At 43.8% G+C, this 13,582-nt stretch overlaps 1 pseudogene; it reads right to left on the bottom strand.

Annotated features, from left to right (window-relative positions):
• Window positions 1–2,446: 2,446 nt before the first annotated feature.
• Window positions 2,447–13,582, bottom strand: part of LOC131756799 (small ribosomal subunit protein uS2-like) — a 36,030-nt pseudogene continuing 24,894 nt past the window's right edge.

Raw genomic sequence — 13,582 nt, forward strand, 5'->3', positions numbered from 1 at the left:
CCCTTGTTTTTAAAACTACTGAATCCACTTCCTTGCACACTGTACAAGAGCACAAGGTAGAAAAGTGATACTTAGTGAAAAGCAGTTTTATTTTCACCCTCCAGACTAGCCATTCAAACTTTCTTCATGATTATTTACTACCAGAGTCTCTCTTCTTTTATATTCAATCAATACCTTATTTGCTTTCTGGCTTTGCAGAAAATAGTGGCTTGTATCCTGACTCTGGTAATGCATAGACAAGGCTGGAAGTGAGTTCTTTAATTTTCTGCCTCATAAAGTTACTTCCTTCCAGATGTCTGTTAGTTCTCAGTAGAAATTACAGTCTGTAATGACGTGTTCTCTCACCTTGTGAGGGGGCTTTTTTTTTTTTTTTTTTTTTTGCGGTACGCGGGCCTCTCACCGCTGTGGCCTCTCCCGTTGCGGAGCACAGGCTCCGGACGCGCAGGCTCAGCGGCCATGGTTCACGGGCCCAGCCGCTCCGCGGCATGTGGGATCTTCCCGGACCGGGGCACGAACCCGCGTCCCGTGCATAGGCAGGCGGACTCTCAACCACTGTGCCACCGGGGAAGCCCCATGAGGGGGCTTTTTATGTCACAGAGCACCCCCATGTATTAGAAATGGCATTTGAAAGACAACCAGGGGTTCACCTTAGGAGCAATTTAGATGTGAGGGTTCAAGGTGAAAACGGTGTGGACTCTTATAGGCAACAAGGAGGGAGGACTTTCCTGTTTATCACAAAGCATCCGTTTCCTCTTTCCAGTGATGTGAAGGACTCCCATCCCTGCTGCTTAAGAAGGCTGATTTTAAGATGTGTCATTGTCTCCGATGCAAATCAGGTTGAGAATGGAGCTCCAGGTTACTCTGTCAGGCTAAGTAATTTTTTAAAGGGAGTAATAAATGCCTCAGGAGCAATAATTCGGTGTGGGGATATTTTGTATGGGAGGAATAAATCCATCTCCCTGCAGTTCTGGCTAAACTAAGAGTGGGAGGAAAACAGAACACAGGCCTTTTCGGAGTTCCCAAACAGTCTGACCACCCTTCAGGTCGGGGTGCTGGGTCTTTAGGGAGACAGCAGTTTTCACTTCCCGGACCCGAGGCCAAGAGCCAGAGAGGCGAACATGCGGACTGGGGACGTGGACGCTTCAATGAGCGGCCCAGGAAACCAGGCAGTATCTGCAGACCAGGGCGCCTCTGCTGCAGGCCTTCCCACGATCGCCACATCCTCCACAGTGGCATTTTGGTGCCTGGAAGCTATTTGCCAAGCAGCTCCTGGTGCTATTGTCTCTGTGAGAGTCAGACGTAGAGAACCCCCCACGTGCCTTTCAGGGACCTGCAGTTTCCCATGAGGATGTTCTGTTCTGCAGTCCCCAGTGGGACCCGGTGAAGCTCTGAGGCAGGCCCGCCCCCAGGAGGTCTGAGGCCTAGAAGGGGTTTGGCAAAGGCAGCCTTGAAGGGGCTGAACAACTGAGGTTTTATGAGTTTTGCAAGCAATATGTAAACAATTAAAAACCTCATTTGAGTTTCCTCTACTTCCCAAGCTGATCTGAGGGCTATCTCCTCCAAACACTCAGGCAAAAATCACTCAGGAAATGCAAATTAATGGGCTTTAGACGGAAGGGGTAAATCCAATAATAAAAAATAAAACATAAAAGTTTAGAATTATGCCCCTTTTGACCACACTTGAAATTTGTTGTCCGTTTGCCCCTTACAAGAAGGACTCCTAGATAAATCGTTGTCTTGAAATCTAAACTGTATCTCAAGTCTTATTTTCTTGGTCTCTTGTTTCTACTATAATCAGCCCAGTCCCCTGATTTGCATAACTGCTGTGCCAGTGTAGTACCAACAATGCCCTCCCCAATCCACTAAACTAAAAAGTCTCAGTGCCCACTTCCTCTTTTCAAAAGTACACACATGTGTATCACTTCCTAAATTACACTCATTGTCAAGAATTTTGGACTATAAAATCATCCAAGAGTTGTTTTTATCTGAGGCAGTTAACCGCTCCTTTAAAACATCACAGTTGCCTTCACTTCATATCTTAAGACCCTCTGTACATACAAGTTGGGGCCAAATATATTCACTCATCCTCAGGATTTTGAATTTCAAAGAAATTAGGAAGTTCACATACAAATGACTTTCATTTCAGGTGCTTGCATGGATTTTCCTCTACCACCAATTAATTGGGCAAGCAGCATTGCTTTCACATCACACCAGAAAGTGAAAACCAAATCTTAGGGCTACTTCAGATTTCTGAGACAAGTACTTATGGTCATTCCCAGCTCAAAGTTACTCAGGCTTCTTGGCTCAAGATGAAAGCATTTTCATTGGGAATTCCTTTGGCTTCACTTTCCAGGCCAGTCATGCAAACCATCCAAAACATAGACCAGTCTCACAACAACTGCAAGGGGGCGGGGTGGGGGGGCAGGTCTTTATGAAAATGGTAGCTTCACCTTCCAAGTCCTGAAGCCAAGAGCACAAGAGGGTTGACCATGAAGACTTGTCCAAAGAAGACTGGAGGAGAATGGAAGAGGTATTTGATAAAACCAATATTAGAGGCAGCTGGGAAGGGGAAAAGAAGACACTGAGGTACACTAACATGTAGGTTGAGCTGTGTAGAGGGGCAAGGAGTTGGACCACTGGTTATGTACATCTCTTCCAGAGGTCATGTGCAGACGTATTTAGGAGCCAGATTGGTAATGGAAGTAACTGAAACAAGTTGAGTATAAAACAAAAAGCAATGATGGAGAGCACATACCCTGACTAAAGGAATTCACAGCTAAATAAATGCTAACTACACACATAACTGTTGAGCTGACCCGGCTTCTGCAAAACTTTTCTAGGATTTAAAAATATCCTGGGGGCTTCCCTGGTGGCGCAGTGGTTGAGAGTCCGCCTGCCGATGCAGGGGACACGGGTTCGTGCCCTGGTCTGGGAAGATCCCACATGCCGTGGAGCGGCTGGGCCCGTGAACCATGGCCGCTGAGCCTGCGCGTCCGGAGCCTGTGCTCCGCAACGGGAGAGGCCACAACAGTGAGAGGCCCGCGTACCGCAAAAAAAAAAAAAAAAAAAAAAAATCCTGGATTCGTTGCAGAGTACATCACTTCTACTATCTAATGTTTTAGCTATATGACATTATTAGCCACCATTGAAAGTCATTCTAAGAAAGAGTCCCACAGAACGTACTATTATGTCTACTGACAGAAAGGTATTACTACAACATTACACCATGACAACTTCATGAGAGCCTGGGGAGATATTCCTTTCAGGTGTCAGCACCAATATTAGTCAAGTTTCTCTGATGATCACTGTAAATTTTTTGACTGATAATGTTGCCCTCTTTGCTTTGGTTTCTAGGAAGCAAAGAACTAAATTTGCAGCGCACCTATGACAAATTAGATAAGAGCTTGGGGTGAGGTAACTGTTAAGTGACTGTATTATCTCTATAAGTTGCCTCAAATTCTTTTGAGGAACCGAGAAAGATGTCATAAGCAAATAAATATCTCTATATATTTATTTATTTACATTTTAATCTATATATTTATCTCTATATATTTCTTTAGCCCTCTCTGGCTACCAACGCCTGGAAACTTCTCACAGTGGCAGAATCTCCAGGTTGCTGCCAAAGACAGAAATCTCTTTTGTTTTAGAAGATCAAGTAAATAAAAACAAGTCCTGATGTCAACTATACCCCATCCCAAATCTCTTTTGTCTGTCCTCTCTTCCATATTTCCACTATCATACTGTAATCAGATTCTGCTCTTGTGATCAGTGATCGCTATTGTCTTTGTATTCTCAGTGCATGTTACCATTCTTCTGGCTTCTTTGGGGATCTCTTTCCAACTCTGTGTGGTTCTGCCAGGGCTGGGAGACTTGCTGCCTACCTCTCTATCACAGGAGTGACCCAGGCAGTCACCCCAAATGGAATACCCATTCCCCCCACTCTCCATTAATAATTGGTTCATTAATGTGCATGTGACCCCAGCAGCACCAGTCAGAAGCTTCCCTGGAATTGGTATACAGATACTGGACTTGCTCAACTGAGAAAATAAGAGCCTGGCAGCCCTCTTGTATACTATGTGGAGAGAGAGTTTGCATCAGAAGCTAAGGAGAGCAGCAGAGCCAAGAGAGGGTGGGGGAGAAAGAGAAAACATTGATGACATCCTAGAATTTGGATTTAGTCTGAAGTCAGATCCTCCCCTGGACATTTTGTTATAGCAGCCAATAATATCCCAGTTTTTTCATACTAGTTCAACCAAGTTTCTGTCAAGACTGAAAGAGTCCTGATTGTACTCTGTCTCTGATGTTATGGCCTTGTCCCTATCACTTCAACCCACTCTCTACACAGCTAAGTGATCTTGTAACATTTCTAAGAGACATCTGATCTTGACATGTCCCCTCTCAATGTACTAAAACCTGTCATCTACAGGATAAAATAGAAACTCTCTGCATGATGTTCAAGGCTTATTATGTGGACTGACCACCCTCAGTTACCTGAATAGGTGTTAATAGTGACAATACTATGTTCTCTGGCTGAGTCAGTGTTCTCTGGGCTAAGATACATTCAGGAAGAAAGTTTAGTCTTGTTGGCTTTCCTGATGTGTGGTCTGTGATTTCTCTTGCTGACCATCAGAGTAGAACCTTGAACTGAGCCCTGAAATAGAGTTAGGTCCCTCCTTGCTAACCCTGTGATGCAGTGACACAGAAACTAACCCTATAGTATTAGATCTCTCTCGTGAAGTTCCCAACACTGAATCAAAACTGGGGGAAAGGGCTTCCCTGGTGGCGCAGTGGTTGAGAGTCCGCCTGCCGATGCAGGAGACACGGGTTCGTGCCCTGGTCCGGGAAGATCCCACATGCCACTGAGCAACTAAGCCCGTGAGCCATGGCCGCTGGGCCTGTGCGTCCGGAGCCTGTGCTCCGCAATGGGAGAGGCCACAACAGTGAGAGGCCCGCATACCGCAAAAAAAAAAAAAAAAAAAAAAAAAAAAACTGGGGGAAAGCAGAGACCATAGTAAAGTAGAGGTAGTAATAAGAATACCTTTCATTTATACTTTCTGGAGAAGTAACAGTAACCTGTTAATCTGAAAAAGTTATTGAAACTTCCCAGAGGTGTCCAACTTGCCCCCAGGAAATAATCTAGATTTTCACATTAGTTCATTATCTCGTATGATCTCAGAACATTGCTGAGAATAAGGGAAAGCAAGCAGGTGTGCTTTTTATTTTGCAGAAAGAGAAATGGACACAGAGGGATTAAGAAGGGCATTTCCCAAGGCTTGACAGTAACTGTGCAGCCAGGATTAGAATGCCACACTTGTAGTACTAGCCCAGTGGTCTTCAGACTTTTTGTTGGCACAGTCCCCAGAAAAATGTTCAAAACTCTGCACTCCTCATACAATTCTAAGGTGACTTCAAAATTTGTCCATCCTATATTTAAAGAACTGCAAAAAATATCATTTCAGAACTTTCTAAATATAAACATTTAAAAATAAGTCTGATGTGTCCAATGGAATGCATCTTTTAAATGTCCAATAGAGGACTTCTCTGGTGGCGCAGTGGTTAAGAATCCACCTACCAATGTCGGGGACACCGGTTCGATCCCTGGTCCAGGAAGATCCCACATGCTGCGGAGCAACTAAGCCCATGCGCCACAACTACTGAGCCTGCGCTCTAGAGCCCACAAGCCACAACTACTGAGCCCACGTGCCAAAACTACTGAAGCCTGCATGCCTAGAGCCCATGCTGTGCAACAAGAGAAGCCACCACAGTGAGAAGCCTGTGCACTGCAACGAAGAGAAACTAGAGAAACCACTCACTGCAACTAGAGAAAGCCTGCATGCAGCAACAAAGACCCAACATAGTCAAAACAATAATTAATTAATTAATTTTAAAAAATTTTTTAAATGTCCAATGGAACTTAAATACCAAACCAATTTAAGTATCATATCCATTTTTTTTTTTTTTGGCCTCCACCACGCGGCTTGTAGGATTTTAGTTCCCCAGCCAGGGATCGAACCCAGGCCCTTGGCAGTGAGAGTGCGGAGTCCTAACCACTGGACTGCCAGGGAATTCCCTATCATGTCCTGTTAAAAAAAATAAATGAGTGAGCTCTTCTTTAATTTATTTATTCTTATTCTATTCTACTTCCCCCTCAAAATTTAGTACTAATGTAATTTTATTTAGTTTTTCAAAATGGTTTATTGATCACTCTATCAAACTTCTTTACACATAAATATATATATATAAATATCAATTTAAATTTTTAAGTTTCCTGTGACCATAAGGTTCTAAGTAAAAAAGTCTTCTATATTTGTTACAGTTACTATAATTAATCATTTGACTAAAACAACATACATATATTATAAACTTTGATGGACAATTATAGAATAAAAAGGGAAATTGTATTAGAAATGCACCTTTTATTGAGAGGAGGGGTTTTTTTCCCCAATTCATTCATGTATCTGTCAATGAATATTACTTATTGACAGAATGAGACAGAGTTCTCCATTATTTTTATTCCCATTATTGTATTTATAGATGTAAATCTTGGAAAAATCCTGTTCATAATTAAGTAGGTGGGAATGGAAAGACCCTTGTACAGTGACGTCAATCAATTCTTTGAGTTCCCTTTGAATTATATGCCAAAAACATGTTGTGATCTACCATCAAAAATTATTTTTAGTCATCTTTCAGATGACAACTCCATTAGTTCTTGAATTTTGTGACAGCAAAGTATTGGAAACCACTTGACTTGCAAAAATATATTAACCAGTCATTAGGGCCATTTACTGTTTCATACCTGTCCCTATACCTCCCAGAGTTTCTTCACGGGTGTTTTTTTACCACCTGGGGGAATGCATCTCAGTAAGACTGGAGAGAAAAGCCGTTCATTTGTGGAGTAAGAAGAGGGATTGTAAAACAAAAGATGGAAAAGAAACCAGCAGGACAGGTTTCTCAGTGCATTCTCAGGCAGGTAAACTTTGAGAAATAACTCTTACAGAAGTTGAGGATCTGGACATTGATTCCCCTAAAGCTATCCATCCCATCCATCTCTTGGAAAGTCTTTGTAAACTCTTTTTGGATAAGCATACTGCAGTTTGAAGACCACTGTGTTAGCTTCTATCACCTTTTAAAATATCCTTCAAACTTGTGACCCATCCTTACACCTTGTATTTCAATCACCAATAATATGTTGGGCATTCTTCCAGTTATTGGACATACAACAATCAATAAAAGAGACAAAATTCCTGCCTTCCATGCTAGTGGAGGAGATAGACAATAAATTATCAGAGTTTGACTCCATTTTACACTGAGTGTGACAATGACATGGACATGCATGGCAGAGCCAGAAATAGAAAGCTCAGGCAGCTGCTGATCTTGGAACACAGCTGTCTTGTCTCCTCTGTAGCCTGCAAGGGCAGAGGATACTGTGACCTTTGTCCTAAGTTTCCCCAGCACCAAGCAAAATGCCAGGCACATAATAGGCTCCTTCATACAGATTTGTCTAATTGATTGAGTGAAGTTGCAAGTCAAAGAAATTGTATTTATCGTTCCAAAGTGTCTGACACAATTGTCCTTTTAAGGAGGAATACTGTAGAACTATTCCTAAAATCAAAGCATTTTTAGATCCAAAAGGAAACTCAGTAACCACCTGATCCCATTTCTCCTTTTCTTTTCTGTTTTTTAAGAAATTGTTTATTTTCCATCGACCTTATTTCCATCTTGTGTTTAAGAGTCTGTGGAAGAGCAGCTTTTTTTTTTTTTTTTTTTTTTTTTTGTGATACGCGGGCTTCTCACTGTTGTGGCCTCTCCCATTGCGGAGCGCAGGCTCCGGACGCGCAGGCTCCGGACGCGCAGGCTCAGCGGCCATGGCTCACGGGCCCAGCCGCTCCGCGGCACGTGGGATCTTCCCGGACCGGGGCACGAACCCGTGTCCCCTGCATCGGCAGGCGGACTCCCAACCACCGCGCCACCAGGGAAGCCCTGGAAGAGCAGCTTTGAGACCACTCTGGCTGATTCTCCCCATTTAGTGGTCTGCGCAGCGGGAGCGGCAGACCGGCCTTCAGAGGCTGGCTGCGCGCCGCGGTCCTTCAGGAGGCGCTGCTGGAAGGTGCTGAGACCACCTGCGCCTTCAGACCCGTCTGCAACTTCAGGTTGAGTAGCAATAAGTTCGGGACCTGGAGCGGCTCATGCCCCCCGAAATTCCTCCGGGGTCTCAGCCTTTTCAGCAGCCGCCTGCTCTTCCTCTTCAGTCTCTTCACGATCCCTGTAGAAGCAGAGACGGGACCTGACCTCCCACGAGCGCGCACCTGAGATAGAGCCGCGCAGGCGCACACTCCCCAGGCCAGCACCACCACCTCAGACCCGCCGGGAGCTCCCCTCGTGCTGCAGGGATGGCAGTGTCCACACAGCGCAGGGGGAGAGTCTGTGTGACGTGGAGCAACTGTAGGCGGGTTACCAGAAGACGCCTCTGTGAGGCTGGTGGTCACCCCTGCTAACCGCCCAACACACAGCGGAAGGCCGCCTGGATCCGGTTAGTGAAGCTGCCAGGAGTGGATGGAGCGCCTACAATAGGAGAGGCTCCCGTGGCAGCAGCAAACTTCAGCACAGATCGCTGGCCCGCATTCCTGGAGGGTATGACGCTGGCATCTGCTGGGTTTTCAGTGTCGACAATGGCACGAGCTGCTGGCAGAAGCTTCTCCCGGGTTCTCTTCAGATTTACGAGGTAACGCCATCACTTTTCCTTTTGTAGATGTGCTGTTCCATTTGGAGGTCAGGTTGGTGCCACTGCTGTGAGGGATTTGAGGACATCCTCCTCCTTCATTTGCAGGACATCAAGGGCTCTGGATATTATGAAATTTTCCCTGTTAAGTTACAAGGGGGAGCCCAGAACAATGCTGCCATATGGACCCCTCTCTGGCTAGTGTGGAAAGACTATTTTGCCTTTTTTTTTGTTTGTTTTTTTGTTTTTTGCCGTACGCAGGCCTCTCACTGTTGTGGCCCCTCCCGTTGCGGAGCACAGGCTCCGGACTCGCAGGCTCAGCGGCCACGGCTCACGGGCCCAGCCGCTCCGCGGCATGTGGGATCTTCCCGGACCGGGGCACGAACCCGCGTCCCCTGCATCGGCAGGCGGACTCTCAACCACTGCGCCACCAGGGAAGCCCTTGCCTTTTCTTGAAGAAGAAAATTTAAGCATGGAAAGGTGAAGCAACTTGTCAAGGTCATGAGTCTAGTCAGTGACAGATGCTGTATTTGTGGCCAGTGGAAAATTTCTAGATACCTTCGATCCAGGCAAATTCTGCATCCAGTTTCCTTTAATGTTGCCCCAGTTTGATAGTTGACACTTAGAAATGTCCCTGCCCCATACCCATGTAACCTCCCAACAAAACCTTAGTGTCTATATAAAAAGTGAAATAAGAAAATGTTTCTCCCTTTATTTCATGAATTCCCTTGGAATTCACAAAATACATATATATCATAACAGAAACAATTGGTCAGTTGGGTCATTTAGAGTGGCTACTTCTACAACCCAAAATGTGGTTTCTGGTTTTTAGCTTGGAGAGTATGAATGGAACTTCTAATGAATGGGAGTCTTGTACAGTTTCACTGTGAATTTAATATCTGTAAATGGAGCCCCAAGGCCAAATTTCCCATAAAGGGTTAGCAGGATTATTGGTCAGGAAGATTCCTTAGACAGAGAAATAACAGTTCAAGTGGAAATGCAGTTGCTTCTGTTCTGAGGCCTCTGGGGTAAGTCCTTGGGGTGGGTGCTGCCCCTACTAGAGGGAAGTCCCTGGTAGCTGAATAGAGAGGTTCCACGTAAAGGAAAGAAAGAGTTGTTTTATTACCCTGGCACAAAATGGAAACCAAACAAGTAAATAAAGGAAGAGTTTCTGAGAGAAGAATTTGTTGGTTTGGTTTCTGGGTGTGTCCCCAGTGGTTTCACTTTGCATTTCTGTGGCATTTGATTGAAGTGATATACTGTGAGAAATTTCTGCCCATGGCTTTCCAATAAGAAACCCTGGAAACCACACTCAGGGGTAGGCACCAGTGAAACCCAAAGAAGAGATCGCTTCATAGCTATCCTTCAACCTCCACTGATGACTCTCAGGTAATGAGCTCCAACCCCATGCTCTCTTCCGTGTCCTAAGCTGGATTTCTCACTCCCTTCTGGAAGTCTTTATCTGAAGGTTCCCAAAACATCTCATATGGCTAGTGCAGAAAGACCATTTTGCCTTTTCTTGAAGGAGAAAATTTAAGCCTGGAAAACTGAAGCAACTTGTCAAGGTCACGAATCTAGTCAGTGACAGAAGCTGTGTTTGTGGCCAGTGGGAAAATCTCTAGAAACCTTCAATCCAGGCAAATTATCTTCATTGTCTTTGCCCCTGAAACTGCTCCTTCTCCTATGTTCTCTTGTTCAGAAAACAGCCCTACCATTTATCCAGGTACCCCAGTCTGAAACTTGGAATTTCTTCTTGACTCTTTCTCTGAAACCACTTCAAATTCAAATTCATCATCAGGTCCTGTCATGGCTGCCTTCTAAATAAATTTCACACCTTGCTCGTCCTCAGCAGGGCCTAGGGCCAATGCCTTACTGGAGTGTGTCACCAGTTCTTACCAGGGCTGATATGAAAACCTCCTCCCCAGAGTCCCAGCCTCCACAAAGTTCCCTCCAATCCATCCACCACATCAGTCCTCATGTTTTTTTCAGAAAAGCAATTACCTACCTTTCCACTCTGCAAAGTCCTTCAGTGGCTCTAGCCACAGAGGCATCTATGAGATATGAAACAAGGAGGAAACCTATAAGTCTGGATGCGTGAGCAGGAATTCTAGCCCTGCCACTCATCTTGGGCAAGTCACTTGGCCTGTATGAGCATCCATTTCCTTAACCATAATATAATTTTGAACTAGGACAATAGACTTACACTTTTTAGTTCAGGATCAACAATAAGAAATACATTTAAACCATCGCACACACACACAGAGACACTTATTCATAAACACACAGCACACACAAAAATGCACACACAAAAACACATATATGCACATGCAGACCACACATATACACACACAAACTCACCTGCTACACACAAATACACATGTGTACACAAATCATATTGTAAAACACAAAGTTTCCCAATATGAAATGTAGCCTTTCTATGTACAATGTACTCTGATACTTTTTGTCCATATTATTTAATTTTTAATGATTGAAGTAATGCTAGTTGTGACCCACAAAACTGATGACAGGACTCACTAGGAGGCTGAAACCTGCTGTTAAATGTTGAGCTACATGATTTCTAAGTTTCCTTCTAACTCTGAAGATGTAGGTGGGCCAAGTCAGAAAAAAGAAGAGCTTCCAGAATATAAGAAGAATGGTTAGGAAGAATTCCTTCTAACTAATAAAACTCTGGGCACAATAGCCTTTCCATGTCCCCTGTTTATTGTTTGTAGGAAAGAGGCTTTTCAGCCTCTTAGACCTTCCCTGATTTCCAAAGGACAGATTCAAACAGGTACTCATTAGGGGAGTGAAGGAAGGCAGAAGGAAACAATAGTACCACAACGGGACAGGGTCCTGGTTCCTCCTGGGGTGGGGTGGGGGATTGGGGGAGAACAATCTGGTATATATCTCTGAGTTCTTCTACGGAAACTAAGGCCTCCACCCAGGTGGGGGATGGTAGCTTCAGGCTGAGCTCAAGTATGTGGACCCCAGACTGGTTGGAACCAGAAGGCTGGTGACTGAGGTTCCTGGAATACCACCCTGTTACCTCACCGCTAACCAATCAGAGGAAGGTTACACATTCTGCAGCCCTCCCCCAAAATTTTGCCCAGAAGAATTTCTTCCCTGAAACACAGGCAGGAGTTCAGGTCTTTGGAGCACAAGCCACCTGTTCTCCCTGCTTGGACCTTCAATAGACCTTTCTCTGCTCCAACATCCGACATTTCGATTTGTTTGGCCTCACTGTGTTGGGCACATGAACTTGAATTCAACAACACTAATACCATAAAAACACTCACTTCATCACAAGGCAGTCCCATATCCTAGTCAACAGCTCACTACTTTGCTAATTGCAAATATGGAAACCACAGACACCAGTTAAAAATTAACCACAGACCTCAGTTTAAAATTGTGTAATTGGCTTCATGATGGTATCCACAATTCCCCATTTCTTTAGGCAGCCAGTCCCTTTTAAAACAACACACAGAAAGTGTGGGGAACAGCTTATTTTTAGCTTAATAATTATCTTGCAGACCATTCTACTCATATATCTATATTCAGATGCATCTCTTTCTTAATGGCTACATAGGATTCCATTTTATGAATTGAGCCTAATTTAACTAATTCCTTATTGATGGCCATTTCTACTATACTACAAACATCCTAGGAGTGAAATTCCAAAGACAAAGAATATATGCAGCTGTCATTTGATAGGTATGGCCAAGTTATCTTCCAAGGAAACTTTACCAGCTTACACCCTGCTTACCAAGAATGAGTGCCAGTTACCCCAGATCCTTGCCAACATTTGTTTGAGAATCAGCCACATGGATTCAAATCTCAGCTTCTGCTTGATGTATGTGACCTTGAACAAGTTGCTGAACAACTCTGAGCCTCGGTTTCCCTCCTTTTGGCAAAACGCACAGGTTGTTATGAGGATTAAATGCAATAGTGAATGCAGTAGATCTTTTATAACTTATCAGGTGTGGTTGGCTGCATCTTTTTATTCCAGCCCCATCCCAGTAATACTAATATAATATTTAACTTTAACATACTGTTGTATGTTAACTTACAATTGTAACAGTGTACATTCCTCGAGGGTAGTCAAATTTAAACAGCATGCCTCCTAGCTTCTGTGGCAAACATCTGTGCTCAATAAACGTTGACACATCATGAGCTCACATCTTTTTTAAAAATATATGGTTTTTCAAGTGAGTCTTGCTTATTGATGATCTTGAGTATTTAGTCTTCTAAGCTCTTTTGCAGGACAGAAAGTGCTGAAGAACTCATTGTAGATGATCAATATCTATCACCAAAAATAGTTAATTATTGTTCTGACAGAAGTTGGTTTTGGAGTGCCATAATATAATAAAAGAAAAATTAAAACAACATTTCTTACAGCTATTTATTAGAACTTGAATGTTTTTAACAGATTTATTGATGTATAATTTACATACCTTAAAATCTATCTGTTTTGAGTATAAAATTAGTGATTTGGGATAAATTTACAGAGTTGGGCAAACATCACCAGAATCCAGTTTTAGAACATTTCTATCAACCCAGTAATATTCCCGAATGCCCATTCACATCTCTGCAAGTTCATGGCATCAGTTAGCCAGGGATGAGTGAAGAGTTTGGGTCATCTCTTGTCCCCACCCCACCCAGCATGTGCTCAGAAGGCAGCCAGTGGGTGTGGGGTAGTTGTTCAAGCTGCTCCATAGTCTCATTTCTAGGATCTCCTAATTAAATTCCTAGCTTGTCAAGCATAATACTGCTTTCCCCAACCTGGACTGCAGCCTCAGGGGAACAAAGTGCTGGCTTTCCCTATTCACTTGCCACCAGGATCATTCCTTTAACTGACAACACAAC

This window comes from Kogia breviceps, chromosome 5, assembly GCF_026419965.1.
Source record: "Kogia breviceps isolate mKogBre1 chromosome 5, mKogBre1 haplotype 1, whole genome shotgun sequence".
Classification (NCBI taxonomy): Eukaryota; Metazoa; Chordata; class Mammalia; order Artiodactyla; family Physeteridae; genus Kogia; species Kogia breviceps.